Consider the following 17516-nt stretch of genomic DNA (forward strand, 5'->3'; position numbering starts at 1 on the left):
CTGCGGTTCGTATTTAAAGGAAATCTGATTTGCATCCTCGTAGTGGCAGTGGCACTACTAGCATCACTCTTATGCGACTGGTGCTAAATTTGAATAGACATCATCTTTCAGATGTAGAAAGACGCCTACCAACTTTCGTTTATGTCGCACAACTCCTACTTGGTGATAGGATGTTTTTCCTTCAGTGTAGTTGCCTGAATAACTTTTCCTGCTACACAATGTGGATATTCTGGTAAGGACAAGCCTTCTTCCTAGAACAGTCTTCTATGGCATACAATATCTGGTCAAAAGTATCCGGACACCACTGTGTAAGCCAGAATTGACCACTAGATATCACTAGAGGCGAGCCCGACTGTTTGAAAGAAGGTGGGGAGTATTTCGTTGTCCGTAAAGAAGCAGTAACAACACAGTGGATTGGTAACGAGATCTCATTGAGTTGGAAGTTGGACTAGTCATGGGAGGTTACCTGAATAACAAATACCTTAGGCATTTCAAACTTACTACAGCTGCGCAAGTCGACTGTTGGTGGTGTGATTGTGAAGTCGAAAAGCGGAGGAATGACCACAGCTAAACCAAAACCAGGCAGATCTCGTGGGCTGATGGACAGCGACCGTCGAGTCTTGCTGAAGGTGGCTGTTAAATTTCACATGATATCAGTTGAAGGAATCAATTGTGAGGTTGAACGTGTTACCAGCAGCCCAGATAACTCAATGACTGTGCACAGGGGGTTAAAACGAACGGTGTACAAGTGCCTAGCTGGTCCTCATAAGCCACAAATTTCTGTAGTCAATGACGTTTGAGGTGGTGTAAAGAGTGACGCTACTACACTGTGAATGACTGGAACCAGTAATTTGGAGTAATCAGTCACGTTATACCCTATGGAAATCCGGTAGAATGGTTACCTGCCGTCATGCGTAGTGCCAACAGAGAAGTACGGAGCAGGTAGCGGTACTAAAAAAAAAAACTCTCTCCTCCCGAACAGGCCATGAAGGCCCAACGGTACCGACCGGCCGCCGTGTCATCCTTAGCCCATAGGCGTCCCTGGATGCGGATATGGAGGGTCACGAGGTCAGCACACCGCTCTCCCGGCCGTATGTCAGTTTCCCAGACCGAAGCCGCTACTTCTCAATCAAGTAGCTCCTCAGTTTGCCTCACAAGGGCTGAGTGCACCCTGCTTGCCAACAACGCCCGGCAGACCGGATGGTCACCCATCCAAGTGCTAGCCCAGCCCGACAATGCTTAACTTCGGTGATCTGACGGGAACCGGTGTGACCACTGCGGCGAGGTCGTTGGCATAGGTTGAGGTACGGCATGGGGGTATTTTTCTCTTTTAGGTTGTGGTTCTATTATTCTGGTTCAGAAAATTCTAAATGCAGAAGGGTATGAATACGTTTTACAGCCGTTGTGTACTACGCAGAGTAGTGGAACTGTTAGGAGATGGTGATTGTTTGTACCAGCATGACAGTGCACCCTGTCACAAAGCAATATACGTGAGGCAACGGTTTGTGGACATTACATTCCTAAAACCGTCTGGCCCGCCTGAACCGAATGGAACACCTTCCCTGGTTTCTGCTCTTGAGGAGAAATGGGCTGCAATTCTTCCAGAGACCTTCAGACTGCTCAGTGAAACTGTTCCCAGCACAGTTCAAGAAGTCGTAAAAGCATTACACGCCCCATATTAAAGTCCACTAATAGGTGTCCGGATACATTTGATTAGATGGTGTGTGTAATGGGGATGAACAAACCCTGGTGGTAACAACACTCAACAGTAGGAAACACTGAGGTCGAGCTTCCGTGGTTGTTACAGAAGTATGCCTGAAACCTTCGGCCTATGTCAGTATGACAGCTTGTCTTCCCGACTGAATATGACATGGATAAAGACTTTTCTATGCCGCAAGGCCTCAGTTGTGTCAAAGTAACTTAAGGAGAATCATAATGAATTACAGTAGAGTTCCTGTCTTCCAGTTTCGTCGTACATCATAAATATGCAACATCTGTAACATGTTATCGGGTGCCTCGATGAAAAGAAAGTATACATTGAAGATTAAAAACATAAAATAACAAAATTCAAAAGTTATTTTAGCATTTTCGTCATTTCGATGATTACAGCAAAGTAAGGCCTTAGACAACTTAATTGTAAGAAAATATACTGATACCACATCTCCTTCTTCCCCTGTTCGCCTGCCACTTCATTAGGTGGCGGGAAGTTGCTTTATGTACGTAATTATTTTAAAATCCTCCTTAAATATAGGTCTATAAATTTAACCAGCGGGCTTTCGGAAGAGAAACTGCATTTGCCTTCCACACACTTCCACTAAACAGGCATTTTACAATATTGAAAGCACGTCTCTCAATTTCATTGATACGTTTCTTCAGTCACAATCGTATATCGTGCAAACTAGCCAACAAAATTTAAGAACAGCTAGTATAACAAACATAAATGTACTCAGCTTCGCACATGTTCAATATATTCGCAGGATTCTCAAAGGAAATCGCGTCTTCCTACAATTGATCTTACTAATCCTTTTTCATTTTTTCCGTCACAGAACTGTCTGTTTCGTTGACGAGCGTTATTAAGAATCTCATCAATATAACACAGTACAGTAGTTATAAGTGATGGTGCAATGAAGTATTACAGGTTTCCTTCTTTCTTTTGATGTACTTTACTAGGAAATCATGGACATTTAAGACGTCCAGATATTTGTTACACGAACTCAGTCATGATCTACTTAGAGTTGAGCGTAGATTATGACTTTCTGCAAGCAAAAGCTTTACTGTGAAAAAGTATGACAACAATCCTCACTCTACGTCTTCGATTGTTTGTACATAGCAGAAACGTGAGTGTGACTATCACGCTTCTTCGGGAACCATTGTCATTAATTTCGTATCTAATAATGAAATGCCGTCAAAAACGCATATTTTGTTTTACCCAAAAAGAGCTATGCAGGCAAACTAAATGTTTCTGAATAACGCACATACTTCTTAACCGTCACTGCTTATGCTGAGGTGACAGAATTCGTGGGATTGAGATATGCACATACGCAGATGCGGCTAGTACTCGGTACACATGGTATAAAAGGGCGGTTCATTGTCGGAGCTGACATTTGTACTCAGGTGATTCGTGTGAAAACGTTTCCGACGTAATTATCGCCGCAAGACAGGGGTTATCAGACTTTGAACGTGGAATGGTAGTCGGAGATAGACGCATGGGACATTTCATTTCGAAAGTTGTTAGGGAATCCAATATTCTGAGACCCGCAGTGTCAAGAGTGTGCCAAGAATAACAAATTTCAGGCATTACCTCTCAGCACGGACAACGCTGTGGCCGATGGCCTTCACTTAACGACCGAGAGCTGGGGAGAGTGCGTAAAGTCGTCAGCACTATAAGATAAGCAACACTGCTTAAAATAACCGCAGAAATAAATGTAGGAGCCGGCCGCTGTGACAAAGCGGTTACAGTCGCTTCAGTCCGGAACCGCGCTGCTGCTACGGTGGCAGGTTCGAATCCTGCCTCGGGCATGGATGTGTGTGATGTCCTCAGGTTCGTTAGGTTTAAGTAGTTCTTAGGCTAGGGGACTGATGACCACAGATGTTAAGTGGTTCAAATGACTCTGAACACTACGGGACTTAACTTCTTTGGTCATCAACTTAGAACTACTTAAACCGAACTAACCTAAGGACATCACACACATCCATGCCCGAGTTAGGATTCGAACCTGCGACTGTAGCGGTCGCGCGGTTCCAGACTGTAGCGCCTAGAACCGCTCGGCCACTCCGGCCGGCAGATGTTAAGTCCCATAGTGCTTAGAGCCATTTGAACCATTTTTTGAATAAATGTGGGACGTATGACGAACGTATCCATTAGGCCTGTGAGGTGAAATCTGGCGTTGAGGGGATATGGCAGAAGACGAACGACACGAGTGCCTTTGCTAACAGCACGACATCGCCTGCAGCGCCTCTCATCGTCTCGTGAACATATTGGTTGGACCCTAACGACTGGAAAATTCGTGGCCTGGTCAGATAAATCCCGATTTCAGTTGATAAGAGCTAATGGTAGGATTCGCGTCTAGCGCAGACTCACAAAGCCATGGACCCAAGTTGTCAACAAGACAATGTAGAATCTGGCGGTGGCTCTATAAAGGTGTGGGCTGAACCGATCTTTGACGGGGAATGGTAATATTTGGCTACTTGCAGACCATTTGTAGCCATTCGTGGACTTCATGATCCCAAACAGCGCTGGAATTGTTATGGATGACAATGCGTCATGCTACCGGGCAAGAATTCATCGCAGTTTGTTTGAAGAACACTCTGGACGGTTGGAGCGAATGACTTGGTGGCCACCCAGGTCACCCGACACGAATCCCATCGAAAATTTATGGGACATAATCTAGAAGTCAGTTTGTGCCCCAAGTTCTGCACTGGCCACACTTTCGCAGTTATGGACGGCTGTAGAGGCAGCATGACTCACTATTTCTGCAGGCGACAACGACTTGTTGAGACCATGGTATGTCATGTTGCTGCACTGCGTAGGGCAAATGGAGGTCACACACGATATTATGAGGAACCCTCTGACTTTTGTCACCTCAGTGTATAATTTGCAAGATTACGTGCACTAAGAGTCAGCAGCTTTAGAATATCATGTTTTGACACCTCTGTAGTGAATTTGGTATTCTAAGTCGTACTGGAGGTGTCTTTAGTAACTTGTGCCTGCATGACAATCTTCGATCGAGTATGAAAAAACCTACAGTTCTCTTTGGGATCAGAAAAAAGTAGGGTTCTGAATTTCCATGCCTCGGAAGATAATACAGGAATAGCAATAATTTCCAATGTTTTCGAAGTCAGTAAGCGAGTTCTAGAGACTAGGCATCGTACCTAGAATTTGGAGGGACTGGATTCAAACACCCGTCCGACCGTCCTCATCACGGTTTTCTGAGATTTTCTTTAATACCATTAGGGAATTTTAAGTTAGTTGACTCATTTCCACAGTTTTCTATAGGCGAGACGTTAAAATCTTACTTGCCTTTTCTTCTTTCGAATTCCATGAGGTGTGTACGTGGTGAACAGAGGCGGGAAACAGAGAGAAAGTGAGAAAGGAGAGAGAGAGAGAGATTCAGTGGGTTTCGGGAGAGAAACCAGAGAAAGATGTGTAAGAAATGAAGGTTTTGTGTGACAAAGAAAAGAGCCGTCGGAGATGGCGTAAATGAGAGTGGTGGGAAACTATCGATTGTCCGCAGTGGTGGCGGTGTCGGCGCGTGCCAATTTCCTGGCTGCCGTGACGCTGCTACCTGCGGCCTGCGGGCAGAACACAGCAAATCACGGGCTCGGCTTTCCTCTCTTCACGTTCCACACAGAAACCTGCTTCCAAGACACGATACGCCTATCAGAGGCGCCATCAGCTTTATTCGTAGAAGCCGCTGTTTCCGTGATCTCGGGCGGAGAACGTCGCAGTGTAGTGGCTGGCATACATCCCATTCAACACAAATTTTAATAAAGACCAGCAGTTACGTACTACAGTCCTGGCACAAAATTCGACATCCATAATTTTATTACCGTGCTTATTTCTGTCTCTTGCAATAAAATTTCTGAAACGTAATTGAGAAGTACGTGAAAACAAGCGAGAGGAAATCATGACTCCATCCACAACTATAAATACTGTTTCTATTTACTTTTGGCCAATTCCGGCTCGTGCGCCATTCTCAAGCGGCAATTGTTATGCTTGCGTGCCTGTCCCCTCCCCCCTCCCCTCCCCCCTGCTGTCCAGCGCCCGGTATCAGTCAACGAAATATAAAACTAACGACCAGCACTCACGCATACAATTGTTATACACGGTCTAGTCACATTATGTGATCACCACCAACGTTCGACGTCGACCTGCAGTAACCACTGACACGGCAAAACTAGTAGCGGTGGGTATATAAGGGGTATGGGGGGGGGGGGGGGGAGGGCGACGCGGAAAGCTGTGCAGTCGTTGTCGTAATGTGGCAACGGAGCGATATTCTGACGGCCAAAAAGGCATGATCATTGGCTTACGATCAAAGGGTGGAAACATTTCCGAAACGGCTAAGTTTGTAAACTATTCGCGTACCGCCTTAGTTGAAGTACACCGCGAATGGCAAAATGGACGAGGACCATAGATGACAGGGATGAACGACGGCTATGAATATGTGTACTGGCGAACAGACGTGCAGTTGTTGAGCAACTGGCCGGCCAGATGAACCGAGTGGCAACAAACAATGTTTCCTCATCGACCGTTCAGCGAACGTCGCTGTTTGTGGGCTCCACAGCAGACACCTTGTTCATATACCCATGATGACTCCTGTTCGCCGGCCGGAGTGGCCGTGCGGTTCTAGGCGCTACAGTCTGGAACCGGGCGACCGCTACGGTCGCAGGTTCGAATCCTGCCTCGGGCATGGATGTGTGTGATGTCCTTAGGTTAGTTAGGTTTAATTAGTTCTAAGTTCTAGGTGACTGATGACCTCAGAAGTTAAGTCGCATAGTGCTCAGAGCCATTTGACTCCTGTTCATCGGCGACGAAGGCTGGAATTTGCACGCCAGTAACACAAATCGACGTCCGCTGAGTGGCGACAAGTAGCCTTTTCAGATAGAACACGTTTTATGCTCTATCGGGCAGAAGGTCCTTTGCGTGTAAGGCGTGAAAAGTCTTTAAGCAAACACCCTGCTACAATCGTCCTGACTGGAGGGCATTCCATCGGTGATCCCGGCACCCTGGAAGGGATAGACGTATTCATCTATGCTTGGGAACCATGTCCACCATTACATGCAGTTTGTTTTTGTGTACCAACAAGACAACGCAATTTGTCAAAAATTCAAATGGCTCTGAGCACTATGGGACTTACCTACTGAGGTCATCAGTCCCCTAGAACTTAGAACTACTTAAACCTAACTAACCTAAGGACATCACACACATCCATGCCCGAGGCAGGATTCGAACCTGCGACCGCAGCGGTCGCGCAGTTCCAGACTGAAGCGCCTAGAACCGCTTGGCCACTCCGGCCGGCGCAACTTGTCACACAGCACGTAGTGTACGTGCGTGGTTCGAAGACCGCCAGAATGAGTTTTCCGTGCTTCCCTGGCCACCAATGTCCCAGGATTTCAACCCAATTGAGAAACTGTGGGACCCTCTCGACTGGGCTGTTAGTGCCATGGACCCTCAACCGAGAAACCTAGCTCACATGCTCACGGCACTGGAGTCGGCATGGTTCTATATCCCTGTCGGTGCCTTTCAGAACCTTACTGGCTCTCTTGCTGCACGTCTAGCGCTACAAAAGGTGATTATTCAGGCTTTTGGCAGGTACTGGACAGGATAAGTGTATTTTAAAATCATTACACCACTCGGTGAGGAGAGCCATTCTTCCGCAAAATAGTGTCTAAAAGTGCGTCAGTTGTGCGACACACAATAGAGTAGTCACTGGGAGTACACTAAGGATCCGTTCTCGCTTATGCCACCACGAATTGCCGTCAGGTAAAAACCTGTTGTCACCGACAACGCTAGACACTCGTCTCCGGTCCCTGTCTGTTGGGCTCTTTTTTCCTATCACTGTATTCAGGTCGTGTTAAAGGCTGCGGGTGGAAAAAATAATACCTTGTAGACATGTTGGACAGTCCACGTTGATACACCAACTAATGGGGCAACCTCATTCTGTCTGCCATTCTACTATGTCTGCTCGTCGACCCGTCTTACTGCAGTAATTTCATACGTCCGACAGTCACATACATACCGTTTCCCAATCGTGACTTGTGTCAGTGGTGGAGGGTCACGTGACCGCCTGGTACCTGTTCTTCACCACCAACGACGCTTCAAAGGCACCAGTGTTTTCTTTTAATTGGGTGAATAATATGAGATATTTCATATCGTGAGTATAATTTAAAGTACGCAGCCGTGCTTTTCTGTCTATATGTGAAAGCTAATCTCAGGATCTACTGTGGGGATTCAGATACGATATTCATTAATACGAGGGTGTCTTGAAATGTAAGTCCTCCGAATTTTGTATGTGAAAACCCTTAGTTTTTTTAGACGAAATAAACTTTATTAATGTTCTACGTCTTTATTCTTCGTGTCTACATATTGAAACCTTCACGTCTCCTCTACACCTCTTTTGTTAATGATAACCTTCCCTGTTACAATAAACTATGAAACCTTTCCATAGGATTTCTATCTCTTGCTTAATAATAACAAATAGAATCTTCCCTTTGAAATTTATTCTCTTTCTCTATCTTCGCATACAAATTTAATTGCTCAATATTAAAAGTGATTTTCTGATTATTTCGACGAAATATAGAATGTGTCGTCGTCGTGGCTCTCAGTCGTTATCTGTAATACCCAAAACTGTTCCTTACCCTTTTTTGCTGTTACTGGATCGCCATCTGACATGAATATACTTACTCTGTTTTACTATACTCTATTAGCTGCTGCTGGGCTTTCATAATAAGTGGCTGTATTTATTACCAAAGCTTACGCTATTCTTTAATAGCAAAGCTGACGTTATTCTTTAATTAATTTGACCGAAGTTACGTAATTCATAGTTAAACTTTTTCTTGACAACAATAAAATTTTGCAAAGTTTTACGTTGATGGTTTTTGAGATGGATTATAATTAGAAATGCAATATTGCTGGCAAAAGTTAATTATATTCTGAGTGAAATGATTTTACAAACGTTCAAATGGGACTTACTTTTTACAATAATCTTACAACTAGCAATGCGCAAACATACCTTCAGTAGTCTTGAGTTTCTCAAAGAAAATAATTCAATAATATTAGTTCCTCTTATGATAATAGTTAGTTGATGTCTCTGTACATCCGTTTATAATCTCTTGTAAATCATTGCTGGTGGCTGGCAGGCACACTACTCCTCTCAACCTCTCGCTTCAGACCTGCTACCAACTCGCTTAACATCTCGCTTACTACTGACTTCCTACGAACGCTAAAGTGCAGTCTCTCCTGCCAACAATGCTTTCTGGTGCTGACAATCCCTGCTACCATTACAAAATGTATCAATGCGCGGTCTTTCCCGCTCTTTTCTTAAAATGTATCCATACGTGGTCTCTCCCGCCCTTTTTAAAATTATATCAATTTGCGGTCTCTCTTGTCAACAATACTTTGGTGCAGACATTCCTTGCTATCACAACTATTTCCAACATGACAAATATTAATTATTCCTACTTAATCCTATTAATAAAATATAACATATTTCATAAATTGTGGTTTGACAATAGACAATAGAAATATACACATCTTACAATATTTATTTCTCAACGCTGTCATCCCGTGCGACGGAAACGTTTCTCCCGACAGACGAGTTTTTTGACACCGTAGCAGTACAATGTTTGACTTTGTTGCTGTAGCCACAATCTCACCTCTGCTTGCTCCCCTCATCACCATCAAAATTATGACCTTGAAGGTGTTCTTTAAGTTTTGTAAACAGATCAAAATCTGATAGGATCAAGTCGGGACTGTATGGAGGATGATCGATGACCGTGAACCCGAGGCGTCTTGCCGCTTGTGTGTGGTCTGGCATTGTCATACTCAAGGACAGGGCGCTCCATGTGTGGATGAACACTTCGAATCCGAAACTCGACTACAACAAGACGCATTTACGTCACACACCGCCATGTTACACGCTACAATTCGGAGCCCTCTAGCGGCAGAGGTCTGCGCCAAATACGTACTCAGAAAGAATAATGATGTAGAATGTTAATAACGTTTGATTCATTTCGAAAGCTTTAAGAGTTTTCACACAAAAATATTATTAGGCATTACTTTCGAGCATAGACAGGCCGATTTACGATAGTCTGCGTGTATAATTTGTTATCTATTCCACATTTAATTTGCGTTTGTAATGACGTCTCGTGCCAATGATGGTAGCTGACGTCACATCTGTTAGAGACAAGATGTTCGAAATGTTCGCTAACGCATTTCGGCGACGCTAGGCATCTTTTATTTAATTCGCCAGCCCTGGGACGACGACATTCCACCGAACTAGTGAGGTCTACTAACAAGGCGATCTGCAGCTACATATTACTCACCCCAGTAAATTACTAGAGTGATTTACATCAAGAAAATTTTAAGGATGAGTGTTTCTAAGTGAAGAAAGATATTTCAGAAACGAATTAGGAACTTTAATTTCGCTTGAGCGAACCCCTTTCACGCAGAGCATATTACTAGATAACAGGCAACCCACACTGCATTTGTACACTGCAGAGTGCCTACATCTTGCGGCCTTTCGTGGGTATGTAACACCAAGAAGGAGTTGTGCGACATAAACTAAAATTGGTGGGCGTGTTTCTGCATCTGAGAGATGATGTCTATTCAGATTTCACGTCAATCGCATGAGAGTGGCTCTAGTAACGCCAGTATGAGGATGCAAATATTAGGTTTGCTTTAAATACACGCCGTAACGGTTGTGACCGTTACTTACCTTAGGCATTGGACGTAGTGAGTTGGTGATAGTCAAGAAAGCCTTTAAGGCGACCAAGACGCCATTATTAGCACATCACTGAGTTTGAAAGAGGTCATGTAATAGGCTTACAAAAACCTGAATGTTTCTTCCACGATACTGCAGAAAGACTTGGCAGGAATGTAGCCGCTGTACATGACTGCTGGCAGCAAGGGCACAAAAATGTACGGTCGCGAGAAGTCCAAGCACTACCGAGATGGAAGACCATCATGTTCAGCGTATGTCTCTGGGGCATCGTAGTGCATCTGCATCAGCAATCTGAGCAGCAGTTGGCACCACAGAAGAAGGCCAGTTGAGGGCCTGCAGCCAACGTGTCGGCGGCCTAGACACACTAGACGTTCACCTTAAGGTATGGTCTGGTGTGCGATTTCGTATAACAGCAGGAGCACTCTCGTGGTTATCCCACGCACCCTGACTACAAATTTTTACGTCCGTTTGGTGATTTGTGCTGCCATCCATGAACATCATTCCAGGGAGTATTTAACAACAGGGTAAGGCTTCCCCACACACCACTGTTGTAACACAGCGTGCTCTGCAGAGTGTCGACATGTTGTCTCGGTTTGCTCATTCACCAGATCTGTCTCCAATCGAGCACGTATGGAACAACATCGGAGGACAACTCTAGTGTCATCCACAAACAGCATTATCCGTCTCTGTATTGACTGAACAAGGGCAATAAGCAAGCAACTCCGTATCACAAACTGACATCCGGCACCTATGCAACACATTGCATGCACGTTTACATGCTTGCATTCAACGTTTTGGCGATTGCATTGGTTATTAATGTACCAGAACATCACATGTATAATGGCTTATCTCGCGCGTACATTAACCTGTGGTCTTGCGACGTTAATCACTTTTACCTAGAGAAATTTATTCCCGAATTTTCGTTAGTCTACATTAATTTTTTTTAGGTGTTAAGATTTTTTTCCGTCAGTATACGGGGTGATCAGGAATAGCCTGAAGAGATTTTAACGGTGCTGAGAAATAATTGTTAAGAAAAAAATTCAATACGTTGTGCCTGGGTTAATTAGCATTCAAGTTAACCAATCAGGCCACTCGGCGCGCGAAATCAAGCGGCCAGCCAGATGCAGTTAAGTGTCAGTAATTCTTATAGCGTCGATGATAGCGCCTGCTCAGCCTTTGTCCCTGGTTTGATCCTTACTACCGTGCCATGTTCAGTTTTTGTATCGCTCTCTCGTTCGGTTTTAGGAACCAAACGAGGAACACGTTTGGCGACACCGTCTCGGCGGGCCGCTTGAATTTTCGTCCAAACGGTCTGAGTGGCTAGCTACGATGCTAGTTAGCTCGGAAACGGTGCAACGTATCAATTTTTTTTCTTAACAATTATTTCTCAGCACAACATACCCTGCAACACTCTTGCAGTCTTGTCTTCTGTTTCTGAATTTATATACGGGGCCTGTTCAGAAAGTAAGCTCCGATTGATTGCCAAATTGAAACCACAGTGAACATCAGAAATGTTTTACTTGTAACAATTAGCTAGACCTTTCAGCTACTTCTCTAAGTAGTCGCCGTTCTGACTTAGACTTTTGTCATAGCGTTGTACCAACTTTTCAATAGCCTCATCATAGAAGGCAGCCGCCAGTGCTTTCCGCCAATTCTCCACGCTGGCCTACACCTCGTTGTCTGTGTCAAAATGTTGTCTTCAAAGACAGCGGTTCATGTGACCAGAGATGAAACTCAGGGGGAGACAATTGCGGACTGTATTGTGGGTAATCTAACATTTCCATTTGAAAACGATGCAGGAGCATCTTCATTGCACCTGCAGAATGCGGCTGAGAATTGTCGTGAAGATGAAACAGCACGACAGTTATGTAATGTTAGCTGCATAGCTTCAGGCGAAATTTCTCACCAGGCCCTCGTACTTGGCGGCAGACACTATTTTCTAGACATCTTTACGCACTCACTGCGAGCTCAGAAATGAGAAGAGCGACGTGATGCTAACTGGGGTTATACTAGAGACACTACCCAACACATCTGTGCAAAGCTTTATCGGATTTTCATAGTCGTTTCCATTTCGCGACCGATCGGAGCTTACTTTCTGAACGCCCATCGTATATATGTCTGTGTGTTCTGTTGTGAAAGTTATTTTATTAGTATCAACAACACAGCCTATTACCCGAAATTCGAGTGTCCATTTATCGTACAATCCGTGTTATAGACGCTACCATTTCAGGAGGAGGTAAGTCGCTGTGTAGTATTCACCTTATTGCTTGTGATTACTCACAAGCCAGGCGCTGCCCACATAATTCGTACAACTGACCTGCAACTGTCTAGCTGTTTCTGTCTCGCTTCCCCGACAGTAGAATAATACGTGAGACCGGCTCGTGTACATGGTCATGTGTTCGGCTACTGAGCTTAGCCCTCTGCACTGTGCACTGTGCTTTTTCAGCCTGTCCTGGCCGCGAAGTCCGACTCTGGGAACGCTCAGGCCGAAGTGACTCACAGAAAAAGCGGCGAAAAATAATGGCGAGAGCAGACTCGTGTCGCCTCGTCGTAGTACACTCACACGTAGCTGAGCTATTCCAGATGCAGCCAGCGCTCAGTATGTATCGTGGCCCACTCTAAGTTCCATAAATACCCCACAGCCTGCCCTTTCAGGTATAATGTGTCATTGATTTCACAACGTAGAAAGATTATTTATTTATTTGTTTAGCATGTGGCAATACAAACTCACGTGCGACTAACATCCATGTCTTGCATAATTTTACAAAATAAATAGAACTCAAACATTAAATCTGCCTATCAATGTATAAATTTTCAATCCATTCAAGGGTTGCGTCTGTCACTTCAAGGAAATCTTCTAGATTTTCATGGTAAGGTCGTCTGCTATAGCTTGTTACAATGTGTCTAATGGTCTAATATTCATTGCCACAGTCACACTGACAGGAAGAAACCTTTCCCAATTGGTGATTTCCTTTTGCACGGATGTCATGGCCTGTGCTAATCCTGTTAATTGTCTTCCTAGCACGATCGCGATAAATCCATGCCAGGTTGCCTTTTACGAGAGCTTAAGAGAGTCTGAGGTTCCTCATGGGCAATGTTATTCCACGTTTCTGACCATTTCCCGTTCATATTTAAATCCATTGCTGCCGGCCGAAGTGGCCGCGCGGTTCTGGCGCTGCAGTCTGGAACCGCGAGACCGCTACGGTCGCAGGTTCGAATCCTGCCTCGGGCATGGATGTGTGTGATGTCCTTAGGTTAGTTAGGTATAAGTAGTTCTAAGTTCTAGGGGACTAATGACCTCAGCAGTTGAGTCCCATAGTGCTCAGAGCCATTTGAACCATTTTTGAAATCCATTGCTTGCAGCGATTCTGCTAGTATAATGGGTGGCTGCCAGGATTCCAATTGGCTCATTCTAAGTGCAGGCACTCAGAGTGAATTTGGAACTGGGGAAGTTTAATTAATCTTATAGAGGGTAACCAGCGAAGAGGAATAGACTAGATGTATCCTGTTATTGTCCTCATTGCTGCATTTAGCTTAAAATCGATTCTTCTCAGATGCGAAATCTTAAGCCACATTGAAGCACAGTATTCTGCATTTCGTATGAATCTAGAGCATTATTAGAAGTAAATTCCAATTTTCTGTTTTTTTTTTAATGTTTCCCGGACACTCCCATGGAAAATCGTTTAATTTTACTCTTTTGAATATATTAACTGTTGTTGGTCACACAGGAATTGGTGTGTGTTGACAGGAGAAAAGTAGGAGGTAGCAATGATCACATATTCAAAAATCTAAAGATATATCGTTTTTGTTATTAATTTCGAACTATGCATATATATCACGAACAGCACTCCCCTTCGAAGTGCAGCTTACGTTATTTTGGCTTTGGCTCCTTTTCTGCATAAGGAACGCATTCTACTTCATAGCGGAGGTAATTGTCAATTTCTCTTCGTGTGGGGGTCATAATGAAATACTCAGCTGAGAACCGAAATTGGATGTCGTGTATTGTATAACATCAATGACAAATATGTGAGTATGAAAGCTGGAACGTTGAATTCTACATTTCATCGCCTATACTGAAATCTTCAAATCTCTCCGTTCGTTTCTAAGCTCAAAAACAGGGAAAGTTCTGCAGGTGTAAGATCATGGTACGCAGAACACACTGCTTCACACTGAATTAAATGGAAGGCTTTCATTTTGTCAAACTCCTTCACATCAATCTAGGTACGCCTATCGCACTTTAAGCTATAACGGTTGTTATTAAACCTCACTAAAAAGAACGAAAACTATAAAATACCGTTTCTGTAAACAGGACTCAGCGTGTAACCTGAAACCGCTTAACTCCCACATCCTTTTAGCCAGATTCTTAGAGCGTTCCTAACCCTTAACTTCCACACTCCCTGCCGTGCCGAGTGGCCGCGCGGTTTAAGGCGCCATGTCACGGATTGCGCGGCCTCTCCCGCCGGAGGTTCGAGTCCTCCCTCAGGCATGGGTGTGTGGTGTTCTTAGCATAGGTTAGTTTAAGTTATTTAAGGTAGTGTGTAAGTCTAGGGACCGATGACCCCCGCAGTTCGGTCCCTTAGCAATTCACACACGTTTGAACATTTCCCAACTGCTTGCTCATGCTTTGGAATTAAAAATTCATATTTAATGTAGAGACGTTGTTTATATTACTATTATTATTTCTTTCTTTTCTCAGACGTTATGTCTGGTCAGAAATGGAAAGTGACGCGGACCTTCATCAAGTGTGACTTCCTTTTAACTGTACGGTATATGTTGTATTGCGTTTAGGAACTTTCGGGTAATTGAACATGTATCAATAATTACGGATTTCTGTAGTTGTATATATAAGTTTGGATGTAGCTGTATTGCATTGATGTACTGGTGGATATTGTGTGGTATGACTCCTGTAGTTGATAGTATAATTGGTATAATGTCGATTTTATCCTGATGCCACATGTCCTTGACTTCCTCAGCCAGTTGGATGTATTTTTCAATTTTTTATCCTGTTTTCTTTTGTATATTTGTTGTATTGGGTATGGATATTTCGATTAGTTGTGTTAATTTCTTCTTTTTATTGGTGAGTATGATGTCAGGTTTGTTATGTGGTGTTGTTTTATCTGTTATAATGGTTCTGTTCCAGTATAATTTGTATTCATCATTCTCCAGTACATTTTGTGGTGCATACTTGTATGTGGGAATGTGTTGTTTTATTAGTTTATGTTGTATGGCAAGTTGTTGATGTATTATTTTTGCTACATTGTCATGTCTTCTGGGGTATTCTGTATTTGCTAATATTGTACACCTGCTTGTGATGTGATCTACTGTTTATATTTGTTGTTTGCAAAGTCTACATTTATCTGTTGTGGTATTGGGATCTTTAATAATATGCTTACTGTAATATCTAGTGTTTATTGTTTGATCCTGTATTGCAATCATGAATCCTTCCGTCTCACTGTATATATTGCCTTTTCTTAGCCATGTGTTGGATGCGTCTTTATCGATGTGTGGCTGTGTTAGATGATACGGGTGCTTGCCATGTAGTGTTTTCTTTTTTTCAATTTACTTTCTTCGTATATGTTGATGTTATGTGATCTAAACGGTTGTAGAAGTGGTTATGAAATTGCAGTGGTGTAGCCGATGTATTTATATGAGTGATTGCTTTGTGTATTTTGCTAGTTTCTGCTCGTTCTAGAAAGAATTTTCTTAAATTGTCCACCTGTCCATAATGTAGATTTTTTATGTCGATAAATCCCCTTCCTCCTTCCTTTCTGATTAATGTGAATCTTTCAGTTGCTGAATGTATGTGATGTATTCTATATTTGTGGCATTGTAATCGTTTAAGTGTATTGAGTGCTTCTAGGTCTGTGTTACTCCATTTCACTACTCCAAATGAGTAGGTCAATATTGGTATAGCATAAGTATTTATAGCTTTTGTCTTGTTTCTTGCTGTCAATTCTGTTTTCAGTATTTTTGTTAGTCTTTGTCTATATTTTTCTTTTAGTTCTTCGTTAATATTTGTATTATCTATTCCTACTTTTTGTCTGTATCCTAGATATTTATAGGCATCTGTTTCTTCCATCGCTTCTATGCAGTCGCTGTGGTTATCCAATATGTGATCTTCCTGTTTAGTGTGTTTTCCCTTGACTTTGCTATTTTTCTTACATTTGTCTGTTCCAAAAGCCATATTTATATCATTGCTGAATACTTCTGTTATCTTTAGTAATTGATTGAACTGTTGATTTGTTGCTGCCAGTAGTTTTAGATCATCCATGTATAGCAAATGTGTGATTTTGTATTGGTATGTTACAGTAATATTGTATCCATAATTTGTATTATTTAACATGTTGGATAGTGGGTTCAGAGCAAGGCAGAACCAGAAAGGACTTAATGAGTCTCCTTGGTATATTCCACGCTTAATCTGTATTGGCTTTGAAGTGATATTATTTGAATTTGTTTGGATATTAAGTGTGGTTTTCCAATTTTTCATTACTATGTTTAGGAACTGTATCAATTTAGGATCTACTTTGTATATTTCCAATATTTGTAGTAACCATGAGTGGGGTACACTATCAAAAGCTTTTTGGTAATCAATGTATGCGTAGTGTAGCGACCTTTGTTTAGCTTTAGCTTGATATATCACCTCTGCATCTATTATCAGTTGCTCTTTACATCCTCGTGCTCCTTTGCAACAGCCTTTTTGTTCTTCATGTATAATTTTGTTCTGTGTTGTATGTGTCATTAATTTCTGTGTAATGACTGAAGTTAATGTTTTGTATATTGTTGGTAGGCATGTTATGGGCGATATTTAGCTGGGTTTGCTGTGTCTGCTTGATCTTTAGGTTTCAGATACGTTATTCCATGTGTAAGTGTATCAGGGAATGTGTATGGGTCTGCAATGTGACTGTTAAATAATTTAGTTAGATGTGAATGTGTTGAGGTGAACTTCTTTACCCAGAAATTTGCTATTTTGTCTTTTCCCAGGGGCTTTCCAATTGTGAGTAGAATTAATTGCTTGGGTGACTTCATGTTGCAAAATTATCACTTCAGGCATTTGTGGTATCATCTTGTATGTAT

The 17516-nt window shown here is 42.9% G+C and overlaps 1 pseudogene; it reads right to left on the minus strand.

Moving 5' to 3' along the window:
* Positions 1-1176: 1176 nt before the first annotated feature.
* Positions 1177-1294, minus strand: LOC126471881 (5S ribosomal RNA; annotated as a pseudogene).
* Positions 1295-17516: the final 16222 nt, after the last annotated feature.

This window comes from Schistocerca serialis, chromosome 3 (genome assembly GCF_023864345.2).
Source record: "Schistocerca serialis cubense isolate TAMUIC-IGC-003099 chromosome 3, iqSchSeri2.2, whole genome shotgun sequence".
Classification (NCBI taxonomy): Eukaryota; Metazoa; Arthropoda; class Insecta; order Orthoptera; family Acrididae; genus Schistocerca; species Schistocerca serialis.